Source organism: Taudactylus pleione, unplaced genomic scaffold (genome assembly GCF_031769625.1).
Source record: "Taudactylus pleione unplaced genomic scaffold, aTauple2 ptg000113l, whole genome shotgun sequence".
Taxonomy (NCBI): Eukaryota; Metazoa; Chordata; class Amphibia; order Anura; family Myobatrachidae; genus Taudactylus; species Taudactylus pleione.
In genome coordinates this window covers 8,184,018-8,200,748 of record NW_028284515.1, presented here as the reverse complement: position 1 = coordinate 8,200,748, position 16,731 = coordinate 8,184,018, and the positions used below count along the sequence as shown (strand labels likewise).

Here is a 16,731-nt window from a genome sequence, read left to right as displayed (position 1 = left end):
ACAGGGGGCATTGCATAAGGGGCGCTAATACAGGGGGCATTGCATAAGGGGCTCTAATACAGGGGGCACTGCATAATGGATACAACTACAGGGGCATCACATAAGGGGCACTACTACAGTGGTCATTGTATAAAGAGCACGACTGTGTGTCGTAACGTGAATAAGGGACACTACAATGTAGTGTAATGTCAATAAGATGGTGCTGCTGTTTGATAATTTGAATTGGGGATACGTGTGATTTCGGCAGGACAGACCCCATGCCCCTTGAGGTGAGGTCAAGCCCCTTTTTTGCATAGCACGCCCTCTTTTTTGTGCTCGGTAGCTCACAAAAGATTTTTAGTTTCAGAAGTAGTTTACAGAATCCAAAAAAGTCGGCCACCCCTGATCTATTCCTTCCACAGACAGAAATCCTCAAACCAGAACCTGTCGGAAAAACTTGAGAGTTAAGGTTGAGAACCACTGCACTAAAACATGAACTTTTAGGTGCCAAGTTTAGGAACTACCTTATTTTAATCCAGGTAACAGCTGCAAAGTCACAGGAATTTTAATCGTGAATTAACCCAGTGCCACAACAAGGTTTTTGGCACCCAAACAAATTATGCCAGTCATTACCTCTCCCACAAAAAAGGCCAAGAGAGTACAAGGAGTTTGTGTGCCCAACAATGTTTTAAGCTGGCCATACATCTAACCAACTTTTATTCAACTAAACCAACTAAAATGATCATTAAGTGTACTCCACACACCTAGCCAACTTTTTATCAGACCAGCCAACTTCTCTCCAACTGAATGATTTTGTAATGTAACAGAAGTAGGCATACATTCTCTGCCTATATCTGCATTGAAAAACAGAATAAAAGTAAATAGCACTAGCAACTTCAGCCCAGTGCTGGTTACCCAAAATCAAGGAAAAAACTGGTGTGGAGTCCCCTTTGATTTCATGGTAACCAGTGCTGGGTTTTCCTGGCTGACCTGGAGAAAGCGTAAAAAATGTTGGCACCAGGGCTGGTTTACCAGCGGAGTCGGCATACAAAAAAGTATGTGTCCCCATACTGGGTTTAACTAACCCTGGTTGAAATAGTGCTAGAGCACTTTCTTGAACCCCAAGACAGTGGGTATGGGGGTAATACATGGTTAATAATAGATTAAACCTATTTTCTCTTTGATGAACTTAGCATGGCCAGTTTGGCAAAAAATTACTGCCAAGAACTACTGTTACTTGAGGAACAACAAATACAGGCTTTCCCTAGCACCAAAGACTGCTGGGATCTATAGTTTGTAAAAGAATAAAAGAAAAAGAAAACCACACAGTTCAATAAAAAAAAAAAAAAAAAATACTAATAATAAAATTATTATTATAATAAATTATTATTAAAAAAACACACCTGTTTACTTTAATCTAGGTTTTAATTTATACTTAACAGGTCTAGCTGTAGTCTCCACGACGTCACCTATGTGTTAAAATACAAAAAAAAAAAAGGCCTATTTGCAAACTGAAACACCAAAATTTTCTGCCTGTGAATGGCAATGTGAAAGAGATAGGCAAGTAGTTCTGGACGCTCCCCAGCTGGACTATTTTAGGGTTTCCAAGGACTGCAAATGGTCCAGCTCAATTTTTTTTTGTTTTATAGGTAGCCCTTGGACTACATAAGGGCCACTAAAAAAGGTAAGTATAGATTAAAAGAAGGCTTAAAGTAAACTTGTGATTGTGCTTTATGACCTTTTCATATTAAAATGTATGCATTTTCTCAATTTTCACTTGCAAACTACAGGTTCCTATTGGGGGGGACTTTTATGCTGCCCATTAAAATAATTTTTTTTGGCTGGGGGGGGCGATATATAAAAATATTTTACATATATAGTAGTACATGGGGGAGGGTGGGCTAAATTGGGGACCTATTGTCCCTAGGGTCAGGGTGGAGGCTCTGCCACAGGGACCTAATACTCCTAGGGGGGGTGGCAGTTGATAATACTAGGGCTCTAGTAACACTGGGGGGGGCTATTTTTGATGGGTTTGAGAAGTGAAATTACAATGGGGCCTATGGACACGGGTTGGGGGTGCAAAACATCCACTAGGTATTTTTTGTATAATAAAATATTTATATATTTTTAAAAATACCTTTTAAACTTTTTATTTCTGTGTTGTTGTGACAGAAAAAATATGTCAGTTAAGTGGTTAAGGTAGGTGGGACAAATATACAGTTTGTAGCTGTACGGTATACTGATCTTCCCTACCTGATAGGTGGTATAGAATCCAAAACTTCTAATATATCGATATATTAGAAGTATTGGGGTCTATACCACCTCTTAGGTAACAAATTGTAGACTATCAATTTCATTCATTATATATGGTAGACGAATAAGGGCACACAATTTTCAGAAATAATTTTATTATTTACTTTTCTAGATTTCTTATCACATCTCTTCTATATTTTAAATCTCACTGGAAAGGTACATTTTATATATATTTTTAACATTTTGAAATAAATGGTATATTTTAATTTAGTGCATCAGATATGGACACACTTTTTTCCTTCTTTGCTATGAAATGTGTTTCTTATTGTGTCCATGGTAGCACCCTCAAATTGACATTGAGGTGATAACCCTCTGCTTTTTTCCCCCGCCTTTCCAGTTCCTCCACTCTCAACCACCTCCCTCCATGGCCTTGTTACCCCACCACTATGCCCACGTGGTTCTGCCTGTCACCTCCAGGGCTGCCAAGAGAAATTTTGGGCCTGGGTACTGCAACATCCTGTGGGACCACAGCATGTAGGGCATGGCTGCACCCATTTGTGGGTGGGTCTAGTATGTGAGATGCACCCACTCACAGGAGCATGGCATAGCACCCAGCAGCTGGGACTAAAGTATTCACTACTGTATCAGGGTGGCGGGACAGTCCCATAATATATCAATTTTTTCAGGATGTATTTAGATGTAACACACAATAATTAAAGTGCTACAACTTTATTTTGTACATCTCTCATGTAAATAACACATAATTAAAATCTATTTTCTGTCATAGAGATAGATGAAGGACTTAATTTTGACGTAACATCAGGTCATCTTATACACACACATTCCACAGCACATATCCTAACCCACTGCTCCATGCTCCTTCCTCACTATCTACCCCATCTGTGTCGCCCCTGTATGTCTGCCCCTCCCCCTTTAGAATGTAAGCTCTCACGAGCAGGGCCCTCGTCCCTCACATCATGTGCTTCTCCTTCCCCTACTTATAGTATAATTTACTCCTAACTCCCCACAATGGCACCCAACACCTGGTTGCTCATGTCCTGCTGCTGTTTGTGTTATGCAGCTATGTTTATAAACCATGTCCTTGTCCTGTATTATTTTGTTTTTAACTGTTTTTCTTGTGTGCTCATTTATGTACTGTGTAAGGCGCTGCGGAACCTTTGTGGCACCATATAAATAAAGGATAATAATAATAATAATAATAATAATAATAATCAGATAACTTTAATCCACCATTTACTATTGTGAGAAAACTAATACCTGTGTGATAGAACTTTCTATATTCAAACTACAGGTCCCTACTGGCCTTGGTGCCAATAGATACCGATAATGCTCGTAATTCGCCAAAAAGACAATATGGTGTTAACCATTGACCATTTATTACCCCCATACCCAGTGCCCTGGGGTATAGGGAAGAGCCCTGGTGCAATTGACCATGTTAAACTCAGGAGGTGTGCCAACATGCATTTTTACGTCTCTCCTGGGAAAGCCAGCCCTAGTGCTGGATGAAATCATGGTGGGGATACTTGGACTGGTTAGAACAATAACTGGATAATGTGTGGCCAGCTTTACAGAAGAGTAACACGTGAGTATGTTAAGTGATTGAACTACTCCTGAAGATAAAAGGCTCTGTGTCTCAGGTCATCTATTCTTACAGCCTTTGGATTGCATTCCTCTATGCCGGCTGCTCGGGGTACTGCCTAATTCAGTTTCTCGAGACAGAGACACTTACTAACACAATATGTTGATATATTGGAGGGTTACATGTTGAATATGCCACAGTCCCTATGATCAAAGTTTTACTTAATGAGGTGACCTATTACTGTATTAATAAAGCAGTCAGTGTGGCATTTAATATGATATACTACCTGGAGGCTGGCGTGTTGCCCTTTGTCATAAAGACATCCATGTAGAAAAAGGGCTGCTGCTCAGTGCACAGAAAAACCTGTTCTTTAAATGTGCTACTAAATGACTAGATTATTGCACTTTTTAATCCTTTTAAATGTACAGATAATGTTGAGGTCTTAATGACTTATACTGTATATATCAAAAAGCTTCTTCCTATTTAATGGGAAAATATTTATTATATTCCTTCCACATATGCACGCAATGAAAAACCTTCAGTCTCAGACTTGTGAGGTGTGATCTATTTATCCTCATACATGGAGAAGTCATTATAAATGCAGGATATGACACATGTGTTAGGAAATGTATTTAAAATATATAAACCTGTCTGGTTGTGTAACACCTCCTGACAGTTTCCCAGGTAGTGAGCTGCTGAGACACACCATGTGTAACGTGTTAACGGGGACGTGGGAGCCAAGCGTTCTGGTCTGTCAGGCTCAAGCTTACAGGGCCTGTCCCAAGCATTCGGGAGTTTTTGGTGGCTGGCCTGACTCTAGCAATTATTCAGATATTAAATGTATTGCAGCAGTCTATAGAGTTGAGCCCCATACCTGAAATGGCTGAGAGCCTTTTCCGTCAGCCTAGGGCAGGATACTTAGGCTTAGGGCGCACTGCCAGTGAGGGCAGTCGGTTGATCTGCTTCTCCTCCCTTATGGCCATCTGGCTCACTACTTGCCTCCACCTACCCCCTTCCATCCTGTTTTTCCCTTTGCTGGCTCCTTGCATCAGTTCCTACTCTATACAGGGAGATGCACTTTACATTTTTTTTCAAGAATACTAAAATATATCTACATTGTTTCATTTTGCAAAGACATAAAAGCCCAGAACAACAATATGGCTTCTGAGTCTGTCTACAACATCACTCAGTCCTCAGGAGACGGAATACTCCAGAATTAATGACTTCTGTAAATGAGGAAGATAATTTGTTACACAAATAGAGCTTGTATAAACCCCAAAATGCTAGCACTCTCAACAGAACGTGATGAGAGTTACAATAAGATACCTCATACTTTGTATAATGGTGTTGGTGGGTACTCTATCAGATAAAATGATATATGCAAGAGAAAAAAAAAATCTGAAAAAGTGAAGGCGCATGGTAGGAATTTTAGTTCAGTACAATGTTGGCATATGGTCACGACACAGTAAGAGCAGGATTTCTATCACCTAGGTGGGATAGATGTGGTAATATGGTGGGTAGTAAATTCTTCCTCTGTTTAGATATTTGGTGATAGGACCACAACTGCGCACACAGCATGCATTCATTATATGGGCTGAACCTGTATGCAGCCTGGTTTCCTAGGAACCAGTGATACAACTAAAGTATGGCCTATTCATGTGTACTGGCCCCTAGTGAAACAATAGGAAAGGTTTGCATGTTAATCAAGCCCACTGTATGTAGGAGACAGTCCACTTTATGGTCCGTTATCCATCAACTTATTTGAACTGTTACCAATGCAGGTTTATCCGGATCAGAGGTTCTTAACTCAGGTTCTCTAGTACCAACAGCAATTCATGTTTTATTTAGAGCTGTATTAGGAGGGAAGGAGGCACAGATGGCGAGCACCCCCGGGACCCCCTTTCTCAGGAGTCCCCTCCCAGTCGGCACTCCACTGACTGAGCTCTAGCACTGTAGTCTGGGGACAATTCTGCTCATCCTCAATTATTTTTATCATCATCCTTTATTTATATGGCCACAAGGGTTCCGCAGCGTCTCACAAAGTACATTAACAAATGAGTAAACTCATAAAACAGCGACTTACAGTACAAGACAATACAGAATAAGAACATGGTTTATAAACATTGCTGCAGCGTTCATAACACTGAAAAAAGCAGCAGGGCGTCAGCTACCAAGTGTTAAGTGCCCTTGTGGAGAGTTTTGAGTAGATGATCATATGAGTGAGGGAAGGAAAAGCACATAAGGGAAGATGGCCCTGCTCGTGAGAGCTTACATTCTATAGGGTGGGGGGAGACAGACAGGGGTGACACAAATAGGGTAGACAGTGAGGAAGAAGCATGTAAGCAGCAGGTTAGGATGAAAGCTGGAAGGCTTTGAAGTAGTGAGTCTTGACAGCCCGTTTGAAGATTTGTAGAGTGGTGGAGAGTCTGATAGGGAGAAGGAGAGAGTTCCAGAGGTAGGGAGCAGCACAGGCGAGATCATGGAGGCAGGAGTTGACTTGAAGAGAGCTGCTGCTGGCGGAGGAGGCTGGATACGAGCAGAATTGGTTCCCACGCTGCCTGATAGGAGGATCAGAAATCTGCCCCTGCTGCAGGAGTGCAGGTAGGACCTGAGCCGCTGCCTCATGTAAGGTGCTGGGATAGGAGGGACACACACTGGACAAAGTCAGGTGAGCGGAACTGACCAGATGGGGAGAGACTCCTGTCTTAAGTGCCCCGGGCCCCCTGAAGACCTAAACCGGCCCTGTGTATTTCTTTAACCATGCACCTGTGAGTTAATCTATATTGCTGGGTCAGTAATTATCCGACTGCATCCACACACAGAAATCCTCAAAGCATGACTTGTTGGGAAAATTTGAGGGTTGAGTGAGAACCACTGATCTGGCCGAATGTGTCTAATGCTGGTCATACACTGTCAGATAAAAATGTATGTCATGGCCCGTACACACTGTCAGATAAACTGCACAATTTTAACAATAATGATCATATAGTTATTGTTAAAATCGTACAGCTTCTGGCCCCTGCAAACGACCAAACGATGGTCGATGAAAGGGCACGAATGGTCAATGATGACCGTCGCCCGTGCATGCAGGCCAACCTGGTCGATATCGACCAGGTTAGTCTGTTTACTATAGGGACCTGCAATCGTTATAGTCGTTAGGGGGTTAATGCATGTGTTGGATGCTCGATAACGATCATCCAACACATGCAGGACAATCAGATAACTATCATTATCTGATCGTGGTGCTGTATGACCGTGTGTATGCACCCTCAGACCGACAAACATTTTATCTGACAAGCTGAAACCATCAGATATCGTGGCCATACACTAAGATAATTCAGAGTGAATGACTTCGATATCTGCGTTCCCCTCCTGGGGAGGAAATATCCTCTGTGAATAAACAGTGGAAATGATGTGCGGTCAGCATACACTTCCAGATGTGGCCAATCAATTATCGGTTCTTGCAGACATGCTTGGCTGCGGCAATACACTGTACAATAATCGGCCCAACTGGCTGAGTATCGGCTGACCAGGCCAATAATTGAACAGTGCACAGGTTCTCAAACTCGACCCTCAGGACCCCAAACAGTGCATGTTTTCCAGGTCTCCTCACAGAATTACAAGTGAAATAATTAGCTCCACCAGTGGAACTTTTAAAATGTGCCAGTGAGTAATGAATACACCTGTGCACCTACTGGGTGACCTGGAAAACAAGAACTGTGTGGGGTCCTGAAGACAGAGTTTGAGAACCTCTGGAACAATGTATGCCCATTATTAGGTTAAGATCAGATCACAAAGTCAAATAGCCATGATCAGTTTCTGGGCTCCACAGCCCTGGACCAGTAATATAATTTAATTTGCCTAGTCCAATTAAAAACTTCACATCTTCAGAGCTGTAAAATTGTAGGGTTTTAGTATCAAGGCTTCAGCAGATTTCTGCTATGATCCTTCCGATTCCAGCCTCAGCTCTGCAACTTGTGCCTCCCAGCTGAACTATCAGTCCCAGCATGCCCAGCCTGCCAGAGACTGATGACTTATGCTTATACAACTGGCGAAATGCGGGTTACAAAAACTTGAAATAGATTGAGGCAGTGACATGTACAGCTCAAATGATCAGATATAGATAACACAATGCTACAGACCGGAGGCATTATGTAGATAGTGTTTGATCAATCTATAACCCCTGAGCACATTTTGTATACATCCATTTGTGGTTCACTGAAGGATAGGAATGTGGCTGCTATCCAGGCCTCAAAAGCCATGGACATGATCAATAAATACATCAAGAACTTCCAATTGGATGACTTCTGGGAAAGGTATATTTCCCCTTCTGTATTTGTACCTGGAAGTGACGTGCAGGGAGGGCGGAAGTGCGGTTCCCTGCCCACAAGATTATATTCCCCCTCTATGCCCACTTGGATGGTGGGGAATGACGTTGGTCAGTAACGGATGACGTCAGGGTACAGAAACTGAAGAGGATCCAACAGTAACCGATGACTCTGGGACACGTACTTTAAAAACTCAGAATACTTCCAGAAGAAGCTCGGTTTTCATTATTTTTAATTATCTATAGGTATTTACTATTATAGTAAATGATCAAAAATGGCTATGCAATCTTAGCAGAGAGAAAATGCACCCTAAATAAACGATTTTGATATTCTGTATTCTACATGAGCTCATGAAAGTATATAATTATATAACAATTCTGCACTGAAACATTTTGGTTGCTATGATAGCATGTTGGCTTTTAAATAAATTTGCCATAGACAAATATTTCTTTTACAAACAGCAGGCTCTTAAAATGGCAAGAAATACCTCTGAACAGAACCCCCACAGGTGTGAGAGAAATTCTCAAGTCAAATAAAAATATATATAGAAACAGGACCAGTCAGTACTCTGGCTCTTAGAGCTGGAAGCTGGGTGGATCCACAAGCTGAATACTGCAGCCCCGGCTGGATTGAATGAAAATCTTTGGCTCTTAGGTTTTATTTCATTTTCTATAAAAACATATTGATATATTGTCTGCACAATTTAAAATATGTTTAGTGTTATTTTTACATACATGAGATGATCTGATGGGTCTCAGTTTAGCTTGTACAGATATGTCCACATATATCTAGCCTCCTTGCACCTTAAACAGCCCTTCTATTCGTGCCATGGTGTGGCGCAACTCCGTAGCGCAGAGCGTCTTTTCATGCAACTTTTTTCCTTTAGATGCATCTTATTTGCACAGCTATGCGAATAGAATAGATTAAAATTATATGCAGCATGCCTATATTCTGTGTGCAACTTTGGGTGTATCTGGATACGAAATGCTACTTTACAATGTCACAGCCACGGACGAATAAGATGCATCTGAAGGAAAAAAAAAAATTGGACGAAAAGATGCTCTGCATTATAGAGTCACATGGTGCTTGCGCGTTATGTGTAACACGACTTGTTACGTATGGAGGATAGATGTATGTGGACACAACTGTATGTTTTTATTATTTGAAGGGAATAGCAAGATATGGGTGCCGGACTACAGATAAACCATAAAAAGGTAGACAATGTCTAGATAGACACCAGATGTTAGACAGTCAATAGGTCGACAGGTACATATGGACGACATGTTCAAAAGGTCGACAAATTTTTTTTTTAGAATTAGGTAATTATCGGAGGGTAAGGGTTAGGCAATTACCCCGAAGGTTAGGCTTAGGCACCAGGAGGGAGGGTCAGGCACTTACCAGAGGGTTGGGCACTAGAAGGGACGGTTAAGGTCAGGCACCAGGAGGGAGGGTTAGGGTGAAGATTAGGACTAAAAAAAAAAAACTAAAAAAACAAGGTGTCGACCATTTTCATGTCAACATTTTGACTGTCTACCTTCTTACATGGGGACCTTTAGCGTGTCGACCTTTTGCCCATGTCGATTTTTTTTCCCTAGTCGACCTATTGACTGTCTAACATCTGGTGTCTATCTTTTTTTAATGTCTATGTTAATCCACACCATTATCTTCTATACCAGTGGTTCCTAAAATGGGTATGCTGGGGCACTTACAGAGGTTGCCAAGAATTGGTGATCCAGGACCAAATCAAATCATTTATGGTCCATGTGATTGGCAGCTACAAGCTCTTGTGTAGCCTATCATCAAATATATTGACAAACAGAAGCACAACCCTCCCAGTCCTTCACCACATAACTGAACCAAATTATGACATGAAAGCACAATTTATATGTGATTATATATATATATATATATATATATATATATATTTTATTTTATTTTTTTTTTTAATACATTTCTCAATAAGAAACTTTAGACCTAGGTGTGCCATGAAAAAAAATGTTGCTACTCTAGGGCGACGTGAATCAAGAAAGTTTGGGAACCACTGCCCTATACTGTATCAGGCAGAAGTGTAAATTAACTTACTGTGTTTATCATCATTACAGCATGTTTATTCTTGTTACTTGAAGAGAACAGTAGTATGTAAGTGTGGCTTGAGACCCGGCAGACTGGTTTAAAATGGCGTCCACGGCACTGAAGGCGTTAAGCCTTGTTCCGCAGCGCCATCTTTAAATGAACCTATAGGCGCAGAGCGCCAATTTCAAATGTTTTACCAGTGCTAGGCACCATGTACTGTAAATGTATATTTAATAATGTATTTAACATGTTATATTTAATGCACAGTGCGCAGCTGTGGAGACATGTTTTAATGTATAGACTGTGCACTTACAGGAAGGTGTTAAAACTATTTTGTTTTACAAGGCTGCGGCATTGATATTTGGAAACCAATTGTTCAAAGGACATTTGTCTTAGTAACAGATATGTTAATTATCCTGACCTAGTGTTACATGTCCAAGACCTCTGTGTACAGCCAATGCACTCCAGGGAGTATTCCCTTATTGTGAAACTTCCTAAAACCTGAAGGTGTTAAGATTGGGAAAGCCAAACTGGTTTGATGCACATATATCTGAAAGGATGAATGCAATTTACCCGTTCCTGTGAATTGCCAGATTTATTTATTTACAGTATACATTGTGAGATAGTTGCCCTAGTGGTTAGATGGGGTGGGCTGTAGCCTGTTGTATTGTGTGCTCTTTCTATAATGATGGGGCCTGTGGGCTCTGAATGTAGATATTTTCTGACTCTCAGAGAGGTCTGTACTTCTGAATATTACCTGTATGATGTGGAAAAATTATCTGTTTTAAAGACTGAGCAGTACATCTACTTGCTTCAAGACACTTGTTTACTGTGACCAACAGAATAGTGTAAAACGCTATTACGTTCTCTGGCTGTTCTGGATTGAGACGAGAGTCTCCAAGCTAAAAGCGCTCTGCCAGCTAACCTGCAGAGACTGTTCCATGGTGAGGGACCAGTGGAAGTGAGCCAACACTATGCAGAAAGTGTCACAGGAGCGTGCCCACACATACCCAGAAGTAAGCAGTTCCAGGTGCCGACGTAGGAGCCTGGGACAAAGTGGTTCCAGGTGCCAGTGTAAACAAATGTATAGTCCTGGCGCTAGGGAAGTGATACTCAGAGAATATGCAATAAAAATATAACAATATGCAATAAAAATATTTCTCTGCATATAGCAGCTTAATCAAGAAGCGGAGAATCTCTGCTTCTTGATAAAGCTGCTATATGCAGAGAAACACGTTGAAGTTTACGGACCTTTTGTTCTTTATGCCAGAGACTCTTGACGGCTGCTACCACTTGATCTGAGGTGCCGGCCCATCACATCAGCCTACCCTGCTTTGTGTACATCCATCATCTGTCTCCGTTTATATTGCCGTGGACACATAGCGGCTATACCACCTGGAGTAGCTGCACTACCTGGAGGTGAACGTGCTGTGCGGGAGCCCCGTCCCTATTGCCGTGCACATTGAACGGCTACATTATCTGGAGCAGCTGCATCACCCGGAGGTGACAGCGGTGTGCGGGAGCCCCGTCCCTACTGCCGTGCACATCGTGCGGGCCACATCACCTGGTGCGGCTGTATCACCCGGAGGTGAGCGCACTGTGCAGGAGCCCCGACGGGGGTTGAAAACAGACGTCTGCGGCACTGGTCCCTGTGAGCACACTACTGCAGGATACCCTCCATTTAAACACACGTTTGAGCACCCACCTCTACATGGTAACTATACCACATTGTGCCGCTATACAGCCACTTATTCTGGAGCTCTGACTACTATATAGAGACCGACTGTTACATATTGAGAGTCTCTAGTTCATATATTTATTATTATTTTTTGCTATGATGAACAGTCTCAGCTTTCAGTATTAACTTATATTCCATCATTCTGTTTTTATTATATGCATCCAGCTGGTTGGTGCCGCACCCAGCAGGTGTCATTTATTGGATTATTATCTGCTATTATTAGCATCTTTTATTAGACAATATTTGTGTATTTGTTTCATTTTTGTCATTGTTGATACACTCCCGGGAGTATTCTTATTATATACTTTCTATACATTTATTAAACATACTCAATTGTTTATCAAGCAGCGCCATCTGTGCGTGTGTGTTTTTTACCAGATGCCAGTGTAGGTGCCTGAGTTGAAGTAAGCGGTTCCATGTGCCGGTACTGAGCTTGAGGGTGGCAGCGTGTTACCCGTCCACGGCGCAGTCAGTAACAGGCGGTTACTGACGGTAAGAAGGAATCCCTAATACCCCAAGATCCAGTGGGATCAAAAATAATCTGTGATTGCCTGGCGAGGTGTGGTCATCCTGTCACAATAATACAACAGTTAAATGTAATCTATCGTTTCTCTTGTGTATTATGTGCGCTATATAAGAATGTGATTAATTATGGCCATTAGGAGAGTAGCACTACATATTAATCTGCTTGATCCATGCTTACACACGATTCAATCTCTACACTTTAGACAGGAGACCGGGCACGAAAAAACAACTGAATTTCCCCCAATACATGTGTTCTGTCAGTGCACATCCAACGATGAGCACATTCTAGAATGCTTAAATGCACAGGCTGCTGAAAGTAGTTATTTTAAACTAAATATGTCTGTAGAGCTTTTTTCATTGAGTAATCATGGGCACCACTAGAACTCAAACCTTTCATTCAAATGTTAGTGATCTACTATTTTTTTTTTACCTTTTTAAAGAGAATTCAGTCAATGAATGTCAATCCATAAATTTGTTTCCTTGGGTCATTAAATATGCAGTGAACCTAGACTACATGCGCTGTGGTTATACAATGGACCATAGGATTCCCTGATCTCTATGGTATTTGTGAGTAAAGCAAGCCATCCATTTCCTGTCAGGATTTGGTGTGTGACCTATTCTATGTCATCCAAGAACCTGCCAAGTTTAACATGTCAATGGAATTTAATCTCTATGGTTGGCTTGGGTTGCAGTACCCAATGTGAATTTGGATCGAGGAAATGATAAATTATTATGATTAAAAACCCTGTATTGCAATATGATCTATCCAAATGCAAATTTGCAGTTTGGGGCTGATGCAGAATTCAAGGCAAGTCAGTTTTGTAGACGTTAAAAAAAAACAATGCTTTGATCCCGCACAGATACAAAAATAAGTACCCTTACAATCCAGGAATACGGTATACACTGTATTTTATATTGTTAGACCCTTAAAGACTCCTTTATGTCCTTTAAATTCCTTCCAATGGTAGGTAGGTTCTATTTCTGGAGAAGCCCCCAGACCATCTCCTAATATTACAACAAAATCTTATCAATAGAAGAAAAGAGAAGATATATTGGTCCAGTGCACTAGGGTCATAATAGTGCATTTGTTATTCATATATCCCCAAGGAGAAGGAATTAATGACATATTAATTTTTTTTTAGTTTCATTAATGCACTTTTGCTATAACCACAGTCGATACAAGTTTACTTACATATGTTAAAAATTTGGTAATGTAACGATTCACTTGTACAGATTGCTGAATAAGAATTCGGATAAGATCCAACAAGATACTAATAAAGGTATAAATACAGATAGCAAATAGAACAAAAGCAACCGTATCATCTGAGGATTAGGAAGTGAAAAGCACTCAGAACAGTACTAAAAATAATGCAACAATTATTGGTACAATAGATACATAATTAATACCATGATAAAAAGTAGCAGCTACAGTGAAAGGCTGTGACAATATAAAATCAAAAGAACATAAATGAGTACTTCAATGAACAATAAATCCTGGAGTCAAAAACCCCTGAGTAATGATGGCAATGATAATGTTCCTTGGTAGGAAATTATTCCATAGTGGGTATATTATAGATGGTGCAGATGCTAGATCAATATATTTCCAAAAGAGCAAGTTTCCTGTAAAGTTTCCACAGCTCTGAATAATACCTGCAAAAGTGATGGTACTGTCCTGTATTGTAGTAAGAGGGATTCCGGTAATACCAATATCGGTGGAATCATATTATGTAAAAATAGGATCCCAAGCAGGAAGTGTTTTAATCACTAGAACTAACAAACAATAGTCTTGCGCAGCTAGAGATAGTATTCAAAAAATGATTTAATATTTATAAAATAAAACACAGATAAGCTTATACATATATACAAGCTATGATATCGATATCATAATAAAAAAACATATACAAAAAATAATAATAATAGCATAAAAGATGGATATCTATTCCAAATGTAGTATATTGAAAAAAATAGAGACAATGTAGCTCCTCATATGACAGTTAATAACTTTGTAGCAAGTCAATCAGAGGTCTCCTGTGAGAGGAAAAATATGTGTCTATTTGAGATATGCTAGAATTCCTAATACAGAGCAAACAATTCAGTTAACGTACTGAGTGATCCTGCTAATTAGATGGTACCGGCTGGTATGATACACTCACGGTTCAGTAGACAGGCCCGGTATTCTAATATAGGCTGTAGAAACCTAGATAGGCTGCGGGCAGGAAAATTCCTTGCCAGTTAAATAGCGTGTGCACACAAATAAAATCCAGGTGACTAAGTCCAAAGAGGATAACTATTCCGTCCGAGCGTCCTCGGACTAGTACAGGGACTGGGAATCCACTTACAACTATATCATGGTGGATAGTAGCTCTCCGGAGCTGTAAGACAATGATCCGAATTAGAACCGCCGGTCCTCTCGATAGGGTAAGGTTATTACCCCATCGAGAGGACCTTTAATACCGGCTTACACTGCCACTTATGCCGTTTTCGCTGACAGCAGTTGCTGTCCCTGCTCATATTATTGGCTTGGTGGCGTTCTGTGTTACACACAGAGAGAGCAACTTATCACTCTGTCGAGAGGACATTCAAACACCGGCAGTTCTAATCCGGATCATTGTCTTACAGCTCCGAAGAGCTACTATCCTTACATTTGGAATAGATATCCATCTTTTATGCTGTTATTATTATTTTTTGTATATGATTTTTTTATTATGATGATATCGATATCATAGCTTGTATATATGTATAAGCTTATCTGTGTTTTTATTTTAGAAATATTAAATAATTTTTTGAATACTATCGCTAGCTGCGCAAGACTATTGTTTGTTAGTTCTAGTTGTTTGTTATGATACCTTCACAGTAGGTTTCCATTGGCCTTGCAGCACTAGAATTATGTATTATTTTTGGTGTATATTTATTACTCTGGATTGTATCGATAGCGCCTTGTTTTTTAGTGTTTTAATCATATATTTTCAAAATATAATTTTTTCTCACTATTTACTTTTTTCTTTAAACGATTTCCTTTTTATATTTTGCCGTATGTCTAAACTATACATTTTAACTGCAGTAATAAAAGTTATATTTTATATATATATCATTATTCCCTTCTCCTTGGGGATATATGAAAAACAAATGCACTATTATGACCCATTGTTGCACTGGACCAATATATCTTCTCTTTTCTTCTATTGATAAAAGTTTTGTGAACGTATCTTGCTTATTTTCACTTTGTGTATGCTCTGGGACCAGGCGCATGCAAGCATGGGTGATCTAGAGCCACACACAATACAGTCTCCCCTCCTCTTACAGCTGAAGGAGCGTATCTCTGTTTTGCATTTAGGCAAAGTTTAGGTTAGGATGTGTCAACAGAATTGTGGTCTACGCAGATTTTCAAGTATGCAAAGATACACCTATTTTCAGACAGATCTCTTGCACCAAGAATAGGGCTGGTGCAAGTTTGCTCAGTTAATTACAGTGGCTATAATATCAAATGTATGATTAGGGTTGTATAGATGCTTAACACTGCATATGAGCGAGTAGCCACATTCTTTTCTATGCACGCAATCTGGGTGTAATTACTAACAAGCTGCAGGTCCCTCAACATTGGACATTTTAGCTGGATTCAGGATAAACTTCAAATGAGGCAATATGTTTCTATTAAGTTCATTTCAGAAAGAATGTGTGGAACCATAGCCCTGATGCGGAGGTAGACTTCTTCCAGATAGAGAAACTCAACGTTCTCAAAAGCTAAAAATCTCTGCTATGACACTTTCAAATGAAGAGCGACTGCTCAGGGTATATTTACTAAATAGAGTTTGTTTCAAAGATGCCGATTCTCAAGGTGCACTTACAGACGTAGAAACGAGTGCACAATGACGAAAATTGTAATCGTGCAGTCGTTTCACAGTCTGTGATGTGCCTACACTGAACGTTCAGTTGTTCAGTATAGGCACATCCATCATGCACGTACATGCTGAACCTGACGTTATCGTCAGGTTGACCAGCATGTTCGGGTGATGATAGATGTCAAAAACAACCAGCGGGTGCGAGCATCACTTGTCATTTTTTACTTTAAACTGCCCGATTTGCGGATGATTAACAAGCAATTAAACGATAACGATGTCGTTATCATTCAAGCGGCCTGTTTAATCACCTAGTGGATAAGTACCTTCAGAGGCTTTGAGGGCAGGTTTTAAAAGAGCAATAGTAATACAAACAAAACAAACACGGAGACTGCAGGT

General features: G+C 40.4%; 1 protein-coding gene across 6 annotated transcripts in view; it reads right to left on the bottom strand.

Moving 5' to 3' along the window:
- Positions 1–16,731, bottom strand: part of SIPA1L1 (signal induced proliferation associated 1 like 1) — a 289,676-nt gene that overhangs the window by 115,045 nt on the left and 157,900 nt on the right. The gene's annotated exons all lie outside the window — the stretch shown is intronic.